The sequence below is a fragment of the Triturus cristatus genome, chromosome 1_2 (assembly GCF_964204655.1).
Source record: "Triturus cristatus chromosome 1_2, aTriCri1.1, whole genome shotgun sequence".
In the NCBI taxonomy this organism is placed as follows: domain Eukaryota; kingdom Metazoa; phylum Chordata; class Amphibia; order Caudata; family Salamandridae; genus Triturus; species Triturus cristatus.
In genome coordinates, this window is record NC_140580.1 from 222,580,355 (window position 1) to 222,596,377 (window position 16,023).

The following is a 16,023-nucleotide window of genomic DNA, read 5'->3' on the forward strand; positions in this document are numbered from 1 at the left end:
CTGAGCTGTATTTGGATTCAGCTTCGGATAAGCTTCTAGAAGCAAATGCAACAGTGTGAACCTTAGTGAAAACTTGCTGGCCAAAAACAGCACCAAGACCATTTAAGCTGACATCGATTGTAACAGTGCACTGATGCCCAGGGACAAAAGGACTTAAAGCAGGAGCATTGACAACTAGGTTTTTGATATTTGTGAAAGCCATATTTATGTCATTGGTCCAAACAAAAGTAGTGCCTTTTTTGAGAAGTGATCTTTAAAGGTTGAACAAAAGAATAGTAATCAGGTACAAAGCGAGCATAATATTCGCAAAGACCCAGAAAAGATCTAAGAGCATCTTTGTCAGAAGGGGGTGGAGCTTTGACAATGGCTTCCAAATTGCAACATTTCGGTTTAATGCCTTCTGGAGTGATGGTATGACCTAAATAGTCGATTTGTTCAAGTAAAAATTTACATTTGTCCGGTTGAATGGTAACACCCCTAGTATTCAACATAGAAAAAACTTTATATAAGGTGTCCAAATGAGCCTCTTTCGTTTCAGTATAAACGAGGATATCGTCCTGGAAGGCTTGAACATTGGCAACATCTTTAAAAAGAACATCCATGAGTTTTTGAAAAACTGAAGCTGCGGAAGCTAAACCAAAAGGTAATCTCAAGTATTTGTATGCCCCAAAAGGAGTGACAAAGGTGGTAAGTTCTTGAGACTCAATATTTAAGGGTATCTGATGGTAGGTCGAATGCAGGTCAATAGTGGAAAAATATTTGGAGTGGCCGATGTTGGAAAGCATTTCTTGGATATGGGGAAGAGGATGGCAATCAATGATGATGTTGCGGTTTAAGGACCTGAGGTCTACACAAAGACGAAGATCGCCATTCTTTTTAGCAAGAACGATGGGAGATACCCATTCAGAGGAGTCAGTAGTGGCAATAATGCCATCTTTGGTTAGTTTTTCCAGTAGTTTTTTAAGGTCAGGCTTAACATTAATGGGAACGGGTCTGACTTTGTGAGTGACAGGAGTGGCATTGGCCTTAAGCCTAATGACATGTTCAAAACCTTTGATGGTACCAATGCTGTTGCTAAAGACAGAAGGAAAATTATTCTTAAGTAAAGCAAGAGGATCAGAACAATTAAAATCACTGTTGTCAATAGAAAGGAGAGGAGCATCATCTAGAACAAAGATTCTTATGGCCAGGTTTCAAGATAATACCCAATCTGGCAAGGTCTCTCCAACCCACCAAATTTTTGCCTTTGACTGCAACATACATTTTTGTTTCAGTGGATCTTCCCAGAAGTTGTAAAGAGCCAACAAGGAAACCCAGGAGATCAATGTCCTTCTCACCAAAAGCCTTGGGAGAGATATCGGGAGCTTGAAGAGTAATGAAATGACCCCAAAAGTTATAGAAGGTGGTATCGGTCAGTACGGTGATGGGAGCTCCAGACTCGGACATGACTTGTAATGATTTACCATTAAAGTAAGCTTCACAGAGGGGACGTTCATATTCAATGGAATTCAAAGGTTCATCGATGGAGAGAAGGATATTGGAAAAATTACTAGTGCAGTCAGAGACAGATGAATTGCAGGTCGAAGTAGAAGGAGATTGCAGTTCTACAATATGAATCCTAACACTAGGAAAGGAACGACGAGATCTGCAATATTCTTGAAAATGACCTGCTCTTTTACATTTACTGCATTTCTTTCCAAAGGCAGGACAAGAGGGAAAATTAGCTATGTGATTTTTGGAACCACAACGAAAGCAAAAACTGCGTTTAACTTCTTTGTTAACTCTGATGGCAGTAATGGGAGAAGAAACTTCAGCATTATCAGAAACATAAGATATGGGAGAGTGACCCTCTTGACCTGATAACGCTTGGGAAGAAATTATACAACGTTCAATACTTTTGCCAATATCGATGACTTCTGAAAGAGAAGGGTTACCACAAGTGAGAAGACATTCTTGCATTTTTTAAAAAAAAGCAATTGAAGACAAACTGTTCTCTGATGGAAACGTCTGTATAATTTTCAAAATCACAGGTAGAAGCCAGAACACGAAGGGCAGCTACATACTCTTCAACTGACTCATCACTGGCTTGTTTACGTTTAAAGAAACTGTGTCTCTCCAAAAGAACGCTGGGCTCATCAGAGAATTGTTTTTTAAGTCTTTCTTTGGATTCAATATAAATGTTCCAGGTACCATCACCCGCAGGCCATGGAAAAGGAGGTAGATTATCAAAAATCTTTTGTGCAGCAATACCCAAATGATTATAAAGAGCATTCTTTTTTGCAGGGGAATACTCTGCTCCATCAATGGCGATGAGATAATTTTCGAAGATGTGAATCCATTGCTTCCAGATGATTTCTGGTTTGCCTGGTTTCTGTAGAAACGGCAGAGGATGTAAAGCAGATGACAGTTTCCTTAAAATTGTGTTAATTGTTAAAAATTGTAGTTGCTTGAAACTTGAACTGGTTCTTTTGAGAAGTGGCTGGAGTGGAACTCCCACAGCCAAAGTGATTGAAAAGTACTGAGAAAAATTAAATATAGCTCCTTTGGCTTAAAATTGTTGCAATACAAGAAAAGCAGGCAGCTGGATTCCAGATTATAAATAGGATAATGACGTCATAAAATGATCTGTCTTGAAAAAGGCTTAGTAGAAAGCATCATAAAGACTTAAGTCACAAAGGAGAATGGAATGAAGAAATCTTCACAGAGTAAAACAAACAGTAAAATCTGCAGATAAAATTCCGAAGTAGAAGGATGCTGGAACAATCAGGAGCGCGTTGGTTACTGTGGAGACGCTGATGTAATAAAGATTAAGCGTCATAAAACCAAAGACGTGTAGATTGTCCATGAGCAGAGTGCCAGAATATGCAGGACGCGTTGGTTGCCAAGAAACGCTGATGCAGAATATGCTGAGCGTAATAAAGCAACACACGCACAGGGAATCGCGCTGACTCGAGCAGGCAGACGACGGTTGAGGCCTGATAGAGAGGCCATGATATTTGAAGGAAAGTTAATGAAAACAAACAGACCTGACACCTTGTGGGTCCAGTAAATCAGTGAAGCTGCTCAATCCATGAAATCTATGCAGATGAGAGTTCAAAGAAACCTCAGCAACATAGCCGATGTCCGTAGGTGGAGAGGGGAGAAATATTTGAATTCTCTACCCCACTCCTGGTACCAATTATGTATCGACGGTGGAAGCAGCAAAGCAGATGGTCTTTGAAAGTAGCTTCTTTAATTAGCGAGTTTCAAAAGGAAAACTACAAAGAATCGGGACCCACAGCGGAGCATCCTTTCAGGCTGAAGTTCGAGGAAAGAATGCCAGATTAGAGTAGGATTCTAGAAGATGGAATGACAGGAGGGAAGGTAGAAAGAGACAAAGGGCAAAGGATAGAAATAAAGAAGAAGAAAGAAATAGAACATTACACACACGCTGCTCCTGCCTTGCTCCAGGGGGCAGCACACGCTGTTTCTGCCCTGCTTCAGAGGGTAACAGCCTATACCCTGCTTGACCCAGTCTGTTGCAAGCAGCTCTCCCTGGTCACAGCTTTCAGACACAGCTGCCCCCCAACCGCCACAGAAGCTTCCGGAAGTCTCCGGCCCCACACCAAGAGGGGGTGAGCTGCGGACGTCCAGAAGGAGCCAAAGAGCACAGCACTAGCCCACTCCAGCCCGGTGAGTGGCACACCACTGAAAGCGTGCAAGCCCTCACGATCTCAGGATCCTGCGCCCACGCCTAGGCCCACCACAAGACACCAGCATCCTCGGCAAGCTACCCCTCTGCACCTACGTGTAATGCAATGGGAGATCAAGATAATGCCGCCCAGGCCCCTGCGCCAGCAGCTCCCCACCACCCGCCCTCATGAGTCCTGCCTCCATTCAGTGAGTCGGCGGACCCCTCCATGGCTGTGCCGCGGTGGCAGACCTGGCTAGGTCGCCTAGAAAATTACATCATCGCCACAAGGGAAAAGGATGGCGCAGTAAAACATTTGTTGCTACTCCACTATGCAGGGGAGGAAATCTACCTTTTATTTAAGCACCTACTGAACACAGGACCCCATGACTACTACGCGGCGGTGGTCACAGCCCTAAATGCCCACTTTGACCCGCAAATGAACCCGGACTTCGAACACTTTAAGCTCCAGCAAGCCAATCAGAGAGAGGGCGAGTCAGTAGACGTTTTTCACACATGACTCTGGGAACTAGCCGCCACCCAACTCGCGGGAGACAGGGCTGCAGAGGAAATCAGAGCCCAGCTGATCCTTGGAATTCGCAGCAAAGTTCTATGTGGCCTTATACTCAGGCAACCGAACATCCTGATGAATGACATCCTTGTACTGGCGCGATCGCACGATCTGTCGGCGGCGCGAGCAGAGGAAATGGACATGGCGCTAGTGCGAGGGGTGGAAAAAGGCATCGCAGTCAAAACGGATAAAGCCAATGCAGTCAGGACATGAGACAGGACCTACAGACCTCGTGAGCATCAGCCACAACCCCCGGAGAATCAATGTGGGTACGAAGACCACCCCGCACAGGCATGCCCAGTGCAAGGAAAGACCTGCACCAACTGCGGCATCGCGAACCACTTTGCGTCAGTATGCAAAAAGAAAACGCAGCGCAGAGAAGGGAACAGGCCAAAACACATGAGGAAGATGGTCAGGCAACTATCACAAGCTTCGCTTGCATCACACCCCGGAGTGAAGAAGAGAGAACCGTCAACCTACCAACAAGACGAGTCCACGTCGGAGGACGAAGGAGACAAGTACTTGATCTCGTTTACCCGGGCCCTGAAGAGTCGGAGGCGACTCCAACCCCGCTGCACAGTACAGGGTGCAGGGACAGACGTCAATGCGGTAATTAACACCGGTGCCTCAGTGACGGTAAGGGGAATCCAGCAGTACAACAAGACCCAGACCAGAGCTGAGACCGTCTAAAGCACAGATATTTGCCTACGGAAGTGACTCACCACTACCCCTCCGGGGTAAAATGACTGTGCCAGTGCGGTCGGAAGACGTCAAGATCACCATTGAGATTCACATCATCAACCAAGAAGTAGACACGCTGCTCAGTAGCCATGCAGCTTAAGACCTGGGTCTGGTGATGTTTGCTAAAAGGATACAGGCAGACCAGACGGAAGAACTACTGAGCCAGTTCGAAGACCTATTCAAAGAACTATGCAAGATAAAGAGAGCCCCCATCTGCCTGCACATAGACCCGACCGACCCGTCAACAGCCCTACGACACTAGAGGATCCCGTTCCACCTACGGCCTCTGGTAGAGGAAGAATTGCAGAAACTCAAAGATCACGGGGTCATAGAGATGTATCCGGGCCCACGCCGTGGCTATCAACCATGGTGATTGCAGAAAAACCTCGCCAACCAGGGAAGATCAGGCTCTGCATTGACATGCGCCTTCCCAACAAGGCCATTCGGCATGAGCGCCACATAACGCCAACCATGGACGACATCGTAGTGGACCTGAACGGATCCCGATGGTTTTTAAAGCTGGACCTGAATGTGAGCTATCACCAACTAGCCCTTGCCAAAGACAACTGGTACATCACCACATTCAGCACGCACCTAGGTCCCCGGAGGTACAAGCGATTGAACTTCGGAATATCTTCTGCCGCAGAAATATTCCAGAACGCTGTCAAAGAGATTCTGGAAGGGCTACTGGGCGTCCTCAACGTTAGTGATGACATACTCATCCACTCCAAGACAGCGGAAGAACACTACCGGCACGTGAGAGCCACCCTAAAGAGACTCCTAGACCACAGTATCACTCTCCACAGAGAGAAGATCCTGCTGTTCCAACAAAAGATCGAATTCTTCGGATACACCTTCACCCAAGAAGGCATACAAGTTGACCCATGGTAATCTCAAGCGATCAAGACCGCAGCTGCCCCACTTTCCGTGGCGGAAGTCTGCAATTTCCTGGGAATGGCCACGTACTGTGGACGCTTCATTCCGGACCTAGCAACTCTTGCAGAGCCTCTCCAAAACCTCACCAGGACAGACACCATGTGGCAGTGGGGTCCGGCTGAAGAGACAGCGTTCCAAGCAGTCAAGAAAGCCCTCCTTGACCACACCACCCTGGTATACTTTGACCCAGCAAAGAAGATGGAAATATTGTTAGACGCCAGCCCCATAGGTCTAGGGGCCGTCCTCACCCAGGCTCTTCAAAGGCTCAGCGCCCCACCCGCCGCCACGCATTGAAAGATGGGCCATCCGGCTACAGCACTAAAACATGGACGTTGTATACCAGCCCGGCGCCAAGAAACCGGACGATTTCCTGTCTAGACACCCAGACACAACAGGAGAAAGTGACGAAGAACCCAGCAACAACGACACGGAGGCACACCTAGACATGATCGCGACACTTACGTGTCCCTGGGCACTGACGCTCGAAGAAGTGGCTATCGCCGTGGAACAAGACCCCGTTATAGTTAAAGTCAGAGAAACCATACAAGGAGGGATGTGGCGCCAAGCCAATTTCTACAAGCCCAGAAAAAGAGAGACTGATGAATATGTGGAGAGTCCGAAACGAACTAAGCCTCACCCAAGGGAGTATTCTCCTCAGAGGACCCGGCATCCCTACAGGTACGCGCGACGCAACTCGCCCACGGGGGACATCAAGGAGTGGAGAAAATGAAAGCTCGAATGAGAGAGGTCGTCTGGTTCCCAGGAATGGACACTCAAGTAGAAGAGACAGTCCGGAGGTGCCTATCCTGCCAACTAACGAGCGGACCAGAACGATCAGCACCCATACTCACCGAGGAGCACGGCCGGCGACCCTGGGAAAAAGTAAGTGTGGATTTTGGAAGCTTCCCTGACTGGCGCGTCACATTAGCTCTCATTGACAGCTACTCGAAGTACCCAGTAGTAGAAGTTGTACACTCAACCGCCTTCCTGCATGTCGGCCCAGCTCTGGAGAAGATATTCGGCCTGTTTGGATGTCCAGATGAACACCGCAGTGACAATGGGTCCCCATTCCAAGGACACGAGTTCCGTGAGTTTATGCACCACCACGGTATCCGGCACTTCAGCCCACAATGGCCCCAAGCCAATGGGGAGGTTGAACGTCTCATGAGTACAATAAACAAAACCCTCCGCATTGCACTGGCAGAGCAAAACAACCCAGAACAAGAACTACAAAGGTTCCTGCGGGAGTACCGAAGCACGCCGCAATGCTCAATACGCCAAGCCCCCTGGGCGCTAATGTTTCACGGCACCCGCCGAGGCTGCCTCCCCACCGCGCCCTGGTGGTCTCCCCCCCCATTTGGTGAAGGGAGTGCTTTCCGGTGGAGAGAACAGTACAACACCACCGCTAGCCAAGCTCGAAGAGCTGCATTTCGCCAATTACAGCAAAGGGACACAGTCATCATGAAAGACAGGAGGCCAGGAGGGAAGTTCTGGACCAGGAATGAACAGGGGTACTGGACAGTGACCAACACACAAGAGACCATGGTGACAGTCGAAAAGAAAAACAGTGGCTCGCAACGTCTCCTGGTTCAAACGGGCAGACAGGCCTCACCCCGCCGCCACTGTCGCAGACCCCCCCCCCCCCCCGAGGAGCTTGAGGCCAGGCAAGGTAAACCCCAAGCAGCTGACTACCATCGTCCTGAAGAGATCCCGGTGAAACCTCTAGCCTACCTTTGGGACCCAGCACACCAGTCCCTGCCCACACCACCGGTCGGGGGCCCTGCCAGGTACGCTCTAAGGGGAAATCCTCCACCGAGCACTCGCCTGAAAGACTTCGCCTGCCAAGTAAGTGGACCATGAGACTTTTGAGATCCAGTCAAGGACTGAGTTGAGATGGGATGTGACAGTTAGCTTACCAGCGTTTACCGCTGGCGCGCTACACAGTGACCGCCCCTGCGCTCACACCGGCCGGCGTGAGCGCGCATATAAAATAAAGATGGGCGGAGCCGGCGGGCAGTCCGCGTCATACAGTGATTGCCGAATGTGCCTCATTATTTCAGCAGCGCACTAAGTAGGCCGCGTGCGATCCCTGGTGTCGGAAAGGTGCCGCCCCCCCCCCCCGTGAATGTAACACTACCTTCCCACCGCTGACCTCGTCACTGTGGTGCGAGGTGTCTGGGGACCTGCCTGGCAATGTCGGATGTGTCCCAGGTCTCGCGCTCTGGTGGTCGGTGCGGGCCGGTGCAGGGAGGCGTCTTCCGGCGTTGGAGTGTACTGGAGGTCACAGGCGTGACCTGCACGGAGCCGCGAGAGCGCTGTGTGGCCTGGTTATTGACCAGTGGTGCGCGGTCCAGCTCTCACCTGTCCAGCCTCGACTTCAGCGGTGTGTGGTGCTTTGTGGCTCGCCTGGTGCTCTCTGGTTGGAGAGTGGCCTTATTGAGGAGCCTTGCCAATGCCGGTCGGCTATGTGCCTTCAACCTGCAATGTTCGTGGATGGGTTCCTGACGCCTACCGGTGTCTGTGAGGGCCTGTGTTCTCCCCAGCTTTTGCGGGGGGGGTTGCAAGTTGCTTTGACCGGAGTGGTGACTTACAGAGTGGGCAGTTTGGATTGCGGTTTCGTCCCAGCGAGGTACGCACCATTTTCTGACATTGCTATGTTCTGGCCCCAGGGACAGATAAACATAGCCTGAGCCTACTGGGGGCAGCTTAGGCACGTTCTGGTTGCATGAGCCCCCCTGAGCTGTGACTGTGGATGCTAATTGTTAATGCAGTTGGGGCCTCTCCCAGGGAAGTGTGCTACTAATCCTAGCCTGAGGGCGGATCAAAGGGACTGGTGCTTTGTTGTTCCTATTGGGTACATAGTTTCCCACTACTTACATTACAGTATTTTTTGTTACAAGACTGAAGGCCCTTGTTTGTTTGGTGAGGCAACGCGGCATAAAGCACCCTAACTGGACTCCACTGTCCACAATGCCTAGGGGCAGGAGCCACTCACGTCATCAGGGACAGCGCCAGGTGGCACATTTAAGCCGGTTCAGGCTCCCGCATCGCGAGTGTGCCAAGGGCGGGACAGTCTGCGCCCGTCAGAGCCCGGAGGAGGCCGAGCTGGGCTAATTCTCTAACTTCATCTAAACTGCAGGGAGATATCCGGGACAACAATGGGTAAGAGTAAATTAAGTTCAACATTAACAGAAGAGGTAACAGTTACTTCATTAGACACTTTCTTGGCTAAAGCTACATCGGCCTTAGATAAAGAAAATGCTCTAACAGAAAGGAGACTCTCGCTGGGCCAAGGGTCAAGCCAACCGCACACTATGGCTACTCTCCCCATTACAGATCCTGAAACAAAAATAGATGTTCCGACCCCCGCAGAACCAATGGTGGCATTAAAGCTACACACTGTGGATAGAGTGAAGCTAACAGGCTTTCTGTGGGTGGGAAACGCAGAAGATCTCATGCTTTAGTGCCCTCCAAGGGACCAGCCAAAAAGACCATAAAAGTTACCAACCCAGTGAAAGTAACTAGTGCGAACGACCAGTAAATTTCAAGCTCTCTACCCCTCCTAGACCTGGATATTTTATTTGAACAATTTAAACAACTTTTATTACCAATTTACACCCGTCTGGATTCCATAGACTGCACTTTACAAAACCTAACTAAGACTAATTTGGAGAAACAGACTGTCGTAGATCCCGGTGCTGGCCCAGCCTCCTGTAGCTCCCAGCCAAAATCTACCACCACTAGGTCAACCTGCACAGTTCCAAATGATATTAACCGTGAAAACCACAGCCTGTCTACTAATTGTATAAAAGCTATTAATAGCCAAATTGTTAAGTCATCGACCTTGCAACCCCATTATAGCAGGTCATCTCAGCGGAGTCAACCAGACGGCTCCAGAAAGTCTCCCTACGGGTGGTGTTTCTTCGGGGGTAGACTAAGTCCTCTGCCCTACAGGAGTTCGCACAAGATAAAATGGTCAGGAGCCAAACTGACACTGAAAATGTATCAAAAGACGTTTGTAAGACAAACTATACTTTTACACAGACTCCAAGCAGAACAAGGCAAGAGTACATGAACCTTTCCCCTGCAGCTTGCCCCTATGTTTTAATCCTAGTGAATGTACCCTTACTACGGCAAGATTTAAATGAATCTCCACTTCAGTTAATGGATAAAGCAAAACTCAAACGTCGGCCACTTGGCTCAAAACCACCTGATAATGGCCAGAAGAACGCAGTGGATAGGGAAGGACAGATTTATGCTGTCCCTCTGGGTTTTTTCTATAGGCCTATATCTGTTTTTAGTTCTCAAGCTAATCCCAGGGTGATCCACCGACGACTTCCTGCTACAAGCATATGCTGGGGGTCACTGATTCCCTTGTTATGTCAAATAAGGTTTTCAGTGTTGGACGATATGGAATCTTGCGATTGACTGAACTCTAAATAAAGGGTCACAGTGCCGGCACCTGTGGAGAGGGTCCTGCCGGCCGATCCAGCCTTAGATATTGTTGTTACGCCGTTATTAATCAAACCTATTGCATCACTCACCCCAGCACTGGAGGGGCACCCTCCACAGGAGCGCAGCATTGACCTAAAGTTCTTATCCTGGAACATAGCGGGATACGCAAACAAAATAGAAATTCACAGTTGGTACAAAATGTTTATGAATATGGACATTATATGCTTCCAGGAAACCTGGTCAAGTCTACTGTATATGTCAACGGGTTCCGATCCTTCATTACCCCAGCAGTTCTATTGGCAGTGGGTAGACCTAAGGGGGGACTAATTACATTTATTGCATACACAATCTCCCTAGGTAATGTGAAATTTATTACCAACTTACCCCACTTCCATGTCATTATTGCTGAATGCTTTGGAAAAACTGATCTGGTACTGATTAATTTTTATAATAACAATTTTAAGAAACCTACACAGGTAATTGAGGAGTTGGGGCAAAAAATGGAAGCCCTCTTGATAGAAAAATCACGACCAGTCCTTTTACTCTGGGCTGGGGACTTTAATGTACACTGTTGCCATATAACGGATCAGAGTATTTGTGGGGTAACCGATTCCGATGATCAGTTGCTTGTTCATTTTAAACATCACAACTATGGGTCTCTTTTAAATAGTTTACTGCTGACATGGGACCTAGTAATAATTAATCCTTGTGACACTATGACAGGCCAATTCCTCCCGACTGTCCAACATGCTGATGTTACCTCAACAATTGACATTACTATCATCCAGGCCAACTATAGAAGCTGTATAAAGTCCTCAGGAGTTGAGCTAACAGAATTTAGTAATCATGTTTTCCTCCATTTTAGCTTTGCTGGGCTGCGACAAAATAAGCTAGGTTCCATACACGCCCCTAAACCGATACCGGGTTAGAAAAATGGCTTTACCCTAGTGGGAGAATATAGACCCAATTTTATTCCGCCCAAAGGTTGTTAAGGAGGTTATCCTAGAGATTGAATCCCGTTTAGACAGTAACACCAATAGCCATCAGGTAGTAACAGCCTTTAACAAAATTAGATTTTCGATTAATTCAAATCTAAAGTGCCCAGCTAAAAGTAAGACTCCTTTTAAGACAAGGTGGTTTAATGCCAACTGTTCGAAAGCTTCTAGAGAATTACGCACAGCCATTAAAAAGAACCCCAGTAATAAAGTTTTAATAAAGAAACTTCAGGCTGATTATAATACAGCCAGAATGGCGAGAAAGAAAAAGCTACGAGAAATAGCATGGGCCGAACTGGGCGAGGCTTCGAGGAGGAGAGACAGTAAGGCTTTCTGGAGAGTGGTGAACGCTCCCTTTCTGCAGGAGAAGGGGAGGCACTTCTCTCGACTCTCATATAGACAAAACCGTATGGCTTCACCACTTCCAGAGCATTTTTAATGTTGCAAAGGATAATGATTCAATTACAATGGATGACGTATTAATACCCCAACAAGGGATGGAGTTCTCGCTGGAGGAAATCTAGCTGGCACTCTTTCAGTCGCACAACCTAAAGGCAGCAGGGCCGGATGGTGTTCCCATAGATATCTTCCTAGGATGCAAGAATCTATGGCCCCCCTCCTGACGCAAGTTTTTAATGCCTTCTCAAAAGCAAGATGGCTAATGATTGAGCATACGAAGATCAGGGTTTCAAAGACCCTGCCTTCTTGGATATGCAATTCCGGCTTTCTCAGACCTGGAAGTTGCCACCACCTGCCCGGAGGCCTGTTTGGTACAGAGACATCCGAGAAATTAGCTATGCAAGTAAATTTGTTGCACCACCAGGCTAGTCACACCCCTAAGGTGGGCTGCTGGTGTGCTCGAAAATAGAAGGGCTTCACCAACTTGGACAGGGTTATGCCCACTCCCCACTGGAAGTGGTCATACAGGGGGTGTAGTAATCCCAAGGGTAAGCATACCATTGGCTACTACCCTTCACCCCCCTTAACACCCCTAAAGTCAGTATTTAGGTGACCCAGTAACCCCAGGAAAGCAAAGAAGAGCCAAAGAATGCATAACTGTGGACTAGCTGTGGGCTTGGTGCCTGCCCTGTCTCCCTGCTCCTGTCTCAACAACTGCAAAGACCTGAGTCGTCCTGCAGCTGTGCATCCTCCAAACACCTTGGAGGGCAGTTTGCCAACCAGTCAGCATCTCCCTTGAAGAGGAGAAGCCACTGGCTTGCAGGTATCAACCGCGAAGTTTGGTACATCGATCTGCTAAACAATGGTTCCACCAATGCAGCAGCCACCCAGGAAGAGGTCAACTTGCTCCAGGAGGACAGAGCAGTCTTTCGACAGCATCTGGAGACAACCGGACCTTCAGGAGCTGCCCTGCACCAATACCCAAGGCACGCTGTAAGCACCAAGGCTTGTTTGTGTTTAGTCTAAACACCACCGCTAAAACAGACCTGCAAGTCGAGGGACTTCACCTGAGGCCAGATCCACACCAGAAGCCATCTTGCTGTGATTCTTTTTCCTCATCTGCATGTGCACCGAGAACCAGGGGAGCCTTAAACTCGATGACCTGCCAGACAAAAAAAACCTATGTACTCGAGACCCCAGCCCAAGTCAATTGAAACCAACTGTGTCTCTGTGGAACAGAGAGCCCGTAGAGTGGAGCCCCCCCTTTGGATTCTGCCAGACTGCTCCCCCTTTGTAGCCTCTTTCCTACAGGTATTTTTCCCATTGATTACAGTGTGTAGCATCCAAGGCTACCACCGTTAAAAGCACATCTGCATCCGGAAACCCCAGGACAGGTAAAACTGAACTCTTGCTGCTTTCTTGGACCTTTGCCCCTACTCACCTTAATTCCAGAAGAACAGTCCTGTTTGCAAGTGACCCTATGCAGTGAATGTCTCTCCTATAGGATAACATTACTGCCCTCGAGGCTCATGCCTCTAATAGCTATCATTTTTGGGGTACAATTGAACAGTTACCTTGTTTTTGGGAAAGGGCACTCACACTGGGGCCCTGGCTAGCAGAAACCCAGTGCACCTCAGTCAAAATTGCATCAAATACCAAGCAAAAAGTGGGGGTGACCATGTCAGAAAGGGGCACTTTCCTACAACCCCCTATCCCGGCATCATAGGTAGACTGGCGGAACTTGTCCCAGGGGATGTACGTGGCCCGCCCTCCCAATAAGGAGGATTGAATTAACGCGGTATGGATGACAAACCAAGCATTAGGAATTGGGATTGGAAAGTTTTGTAACACATATAAAAATTGCAAAAGCCGCCATAATTTTAAACAAATCACTTAGCCCTAATACATGCAGTGGAAACCCTGACCACTTCTGCCTATCCTTTGGCGAAGGGGTGTGAGATTGAGCATCCACACTTTCCCTGGGACCCCTGACACAGACTCTGAGGTATTTAAAACTCAGACGCCTAATAGGGATTGCGGTATAGTGTAATGTATGTTGCTAGATTCCTCCTTTGCCTTGGTCTATGTTGGTTCAGCCTGCAGGTATAAAATGTTGACATGGAATGTGTATATTCAAACTAGACTGGAGAGGAGCTAGATGAAGTTAGTCAAGCTGTGCTGGTGGCTGGAGTTTCTTTTCACTTCAGTAAATCTGGACGCAAGATACTACACTTCTGCATGTAGTGTCAACTCCCACATTTTGGCAAAGAACTGGTGAACTCATTTCTGGAAGAAACTCTTAACACCTTTCCCTTGGATTTCGTTTTATAAGCTTTGCGGTCATTTCTATTTCAAGTGCTGTGGTACTTCAGGTACCGCTGTACTTTACACTTTAATATTACTACTTGTTGTGCCGCTCTCTGCACTGTCTATTTGCCTACTTTTAAATGTTTGCCTTTTTTAGGTCGAACCTAGCAGCGCACATGGGTTACTCTGCAAGGCTTGGTGTAGCTCCTCTATGGACATTGGCCACGCCACTCGCTTCCCATTGATTCCTTTGTGTGCTTTGTAAAAATCCCTTCCTTTTTGTGGCTGAATTTCACGTTTGTCCCACCTTTCGGTGGGTGGTTCCTGTCCCTGACGACTGGCCCTGGCTTTTCTGTCAATCAAAGTCTTTATTCGCATTTAAAATATGCATAAAAGTACAGAAAAAAAAGTTGTTTAATAAAAACATTTGAACACCTAGAATTGCAAAATTTATTTAAATTTTACGATATATCCTTTAAAATATCAATATGTACAGATTGCCTCATTACATATAACCACTTCAGTTAAATTTGAGCAAAATTTATCACAGCATGTAGTAAGCTATATAAATACAACTCCCCCAAAACCTATCCAAATAACACATTTAGACCACACAGTATATCATTATCCAGGCATAGGAATTTTGTCTTTTTGAGCAATTAAAACAACAACCGTCTGTTGAGTTTCTCCTTGTACGAAACACTGAGTAAAATAATTTTGCAACCGTTAAACAAATTAATGGTTTTTCCAGGGAGTTAATAACTGTGAGGGCCATAGTATGTGAGAATAAACTCAATTTAGTTATCAGGGGAAGGATGTACTTTCCCCCTTCCTTTTTGTAGAAAGAGCAAAAAAATAAAATGTGGGACATGGATTGGGAGGATAAGTCATCATCACAGGGACATTGCGACAAATTACTTTGTGAATGAACATGCGCAGAGTATCCTACCATCAAGGGGAAGAAATTCAGCCTCAACCATGTTAAAAGGTATTGGTGGGTGTTGTTAGTGACAAAGGAGAGGTATGAATCTTGGCCCTTGGAGATTTTAGGCATGTTAAGCTAATTGATAACCGTAGTTTTAGTTTGGTTGCGTTGCCACCTTTCTAGCTCACATTTTTCGAGGAAGGCTTCTTTCAACTTTTTCCTGGAAAAGGGCAAACATTTGGTTGGTGTTGTATACAGATCAGCTAGACCCAAATCTGTGAGAGACCTTCTAACATATGCCAACCAAGGGATATTGTTGGCTTGATCTAAATTTATAACATCTTTTAGTATGGTCTGGTTTAATCCAACCATGTCCCTTTTCCAGATACGCAACCATAGGAGAAGTGGGGCCAATTTAATAGTGTCAGAAATGAAGGGGAGGACAAGTTCTTTATGAGCAATCAGGTTCGAACAAGAAGGTTTAACTGATGCCGATTTTTGGGCAAATTTGTCCTCGGTTTTCTGCATGGCATCCACTTCAGCTATGCCCCATATTTCAGCTCGATAGGTTGTAATAGCTATTGATTTCGCTTTGTATATTGCAAGTATTTCAATAATTGATTTTTTCCCCAATTTGGATGCGAACTTCCACAAAGCGGCTATGCTTCTTTGCAGCATATTATTTCTATTTGCTACCATAATCCCCCAATTAAGTTTCGAGTCAAAAAGAAGTCCCAGATACATAAGTGATTCAACTAGTTCCAGTGATCCCCCATCTAGGTGAAAGGATGTAGACTTCTTCTTTCCCTTCCCTGCTATCATGATGAAAATTTTCGATCTGTTGACTATCAAACCCAGATCGAACATAAAGGTGGACTAAGACCCCATAAGGCAATGTAGGGCCAGGGTTGTCCTGGCCATCAAAACCGCATCATCTGCATAGAAGAGAGCGGGTAGTGATAAGCCGCCCGCCAATGGGGCATCTATGCATTGTGCGGTTAAAACTTCATTGCAATTGTTGGTA

The 16,023-nt window shown here is 47.1% G+C and overlaps 1 protein-coding gene across 10 annotated transcripts in view; it reads right to left on the reverse strand.

Annotated features, from left to right (window-relative positions):
• The window catches only part of SEC24C (SEC24 homolog C, COPII component), a 1,178,749-nt gene that overhangs the window by 530,141 nt on the left and 632,585 nt on the right, over nucleotides 1–16,023 (reverse strand). The window lies entirely within an intron of this gene.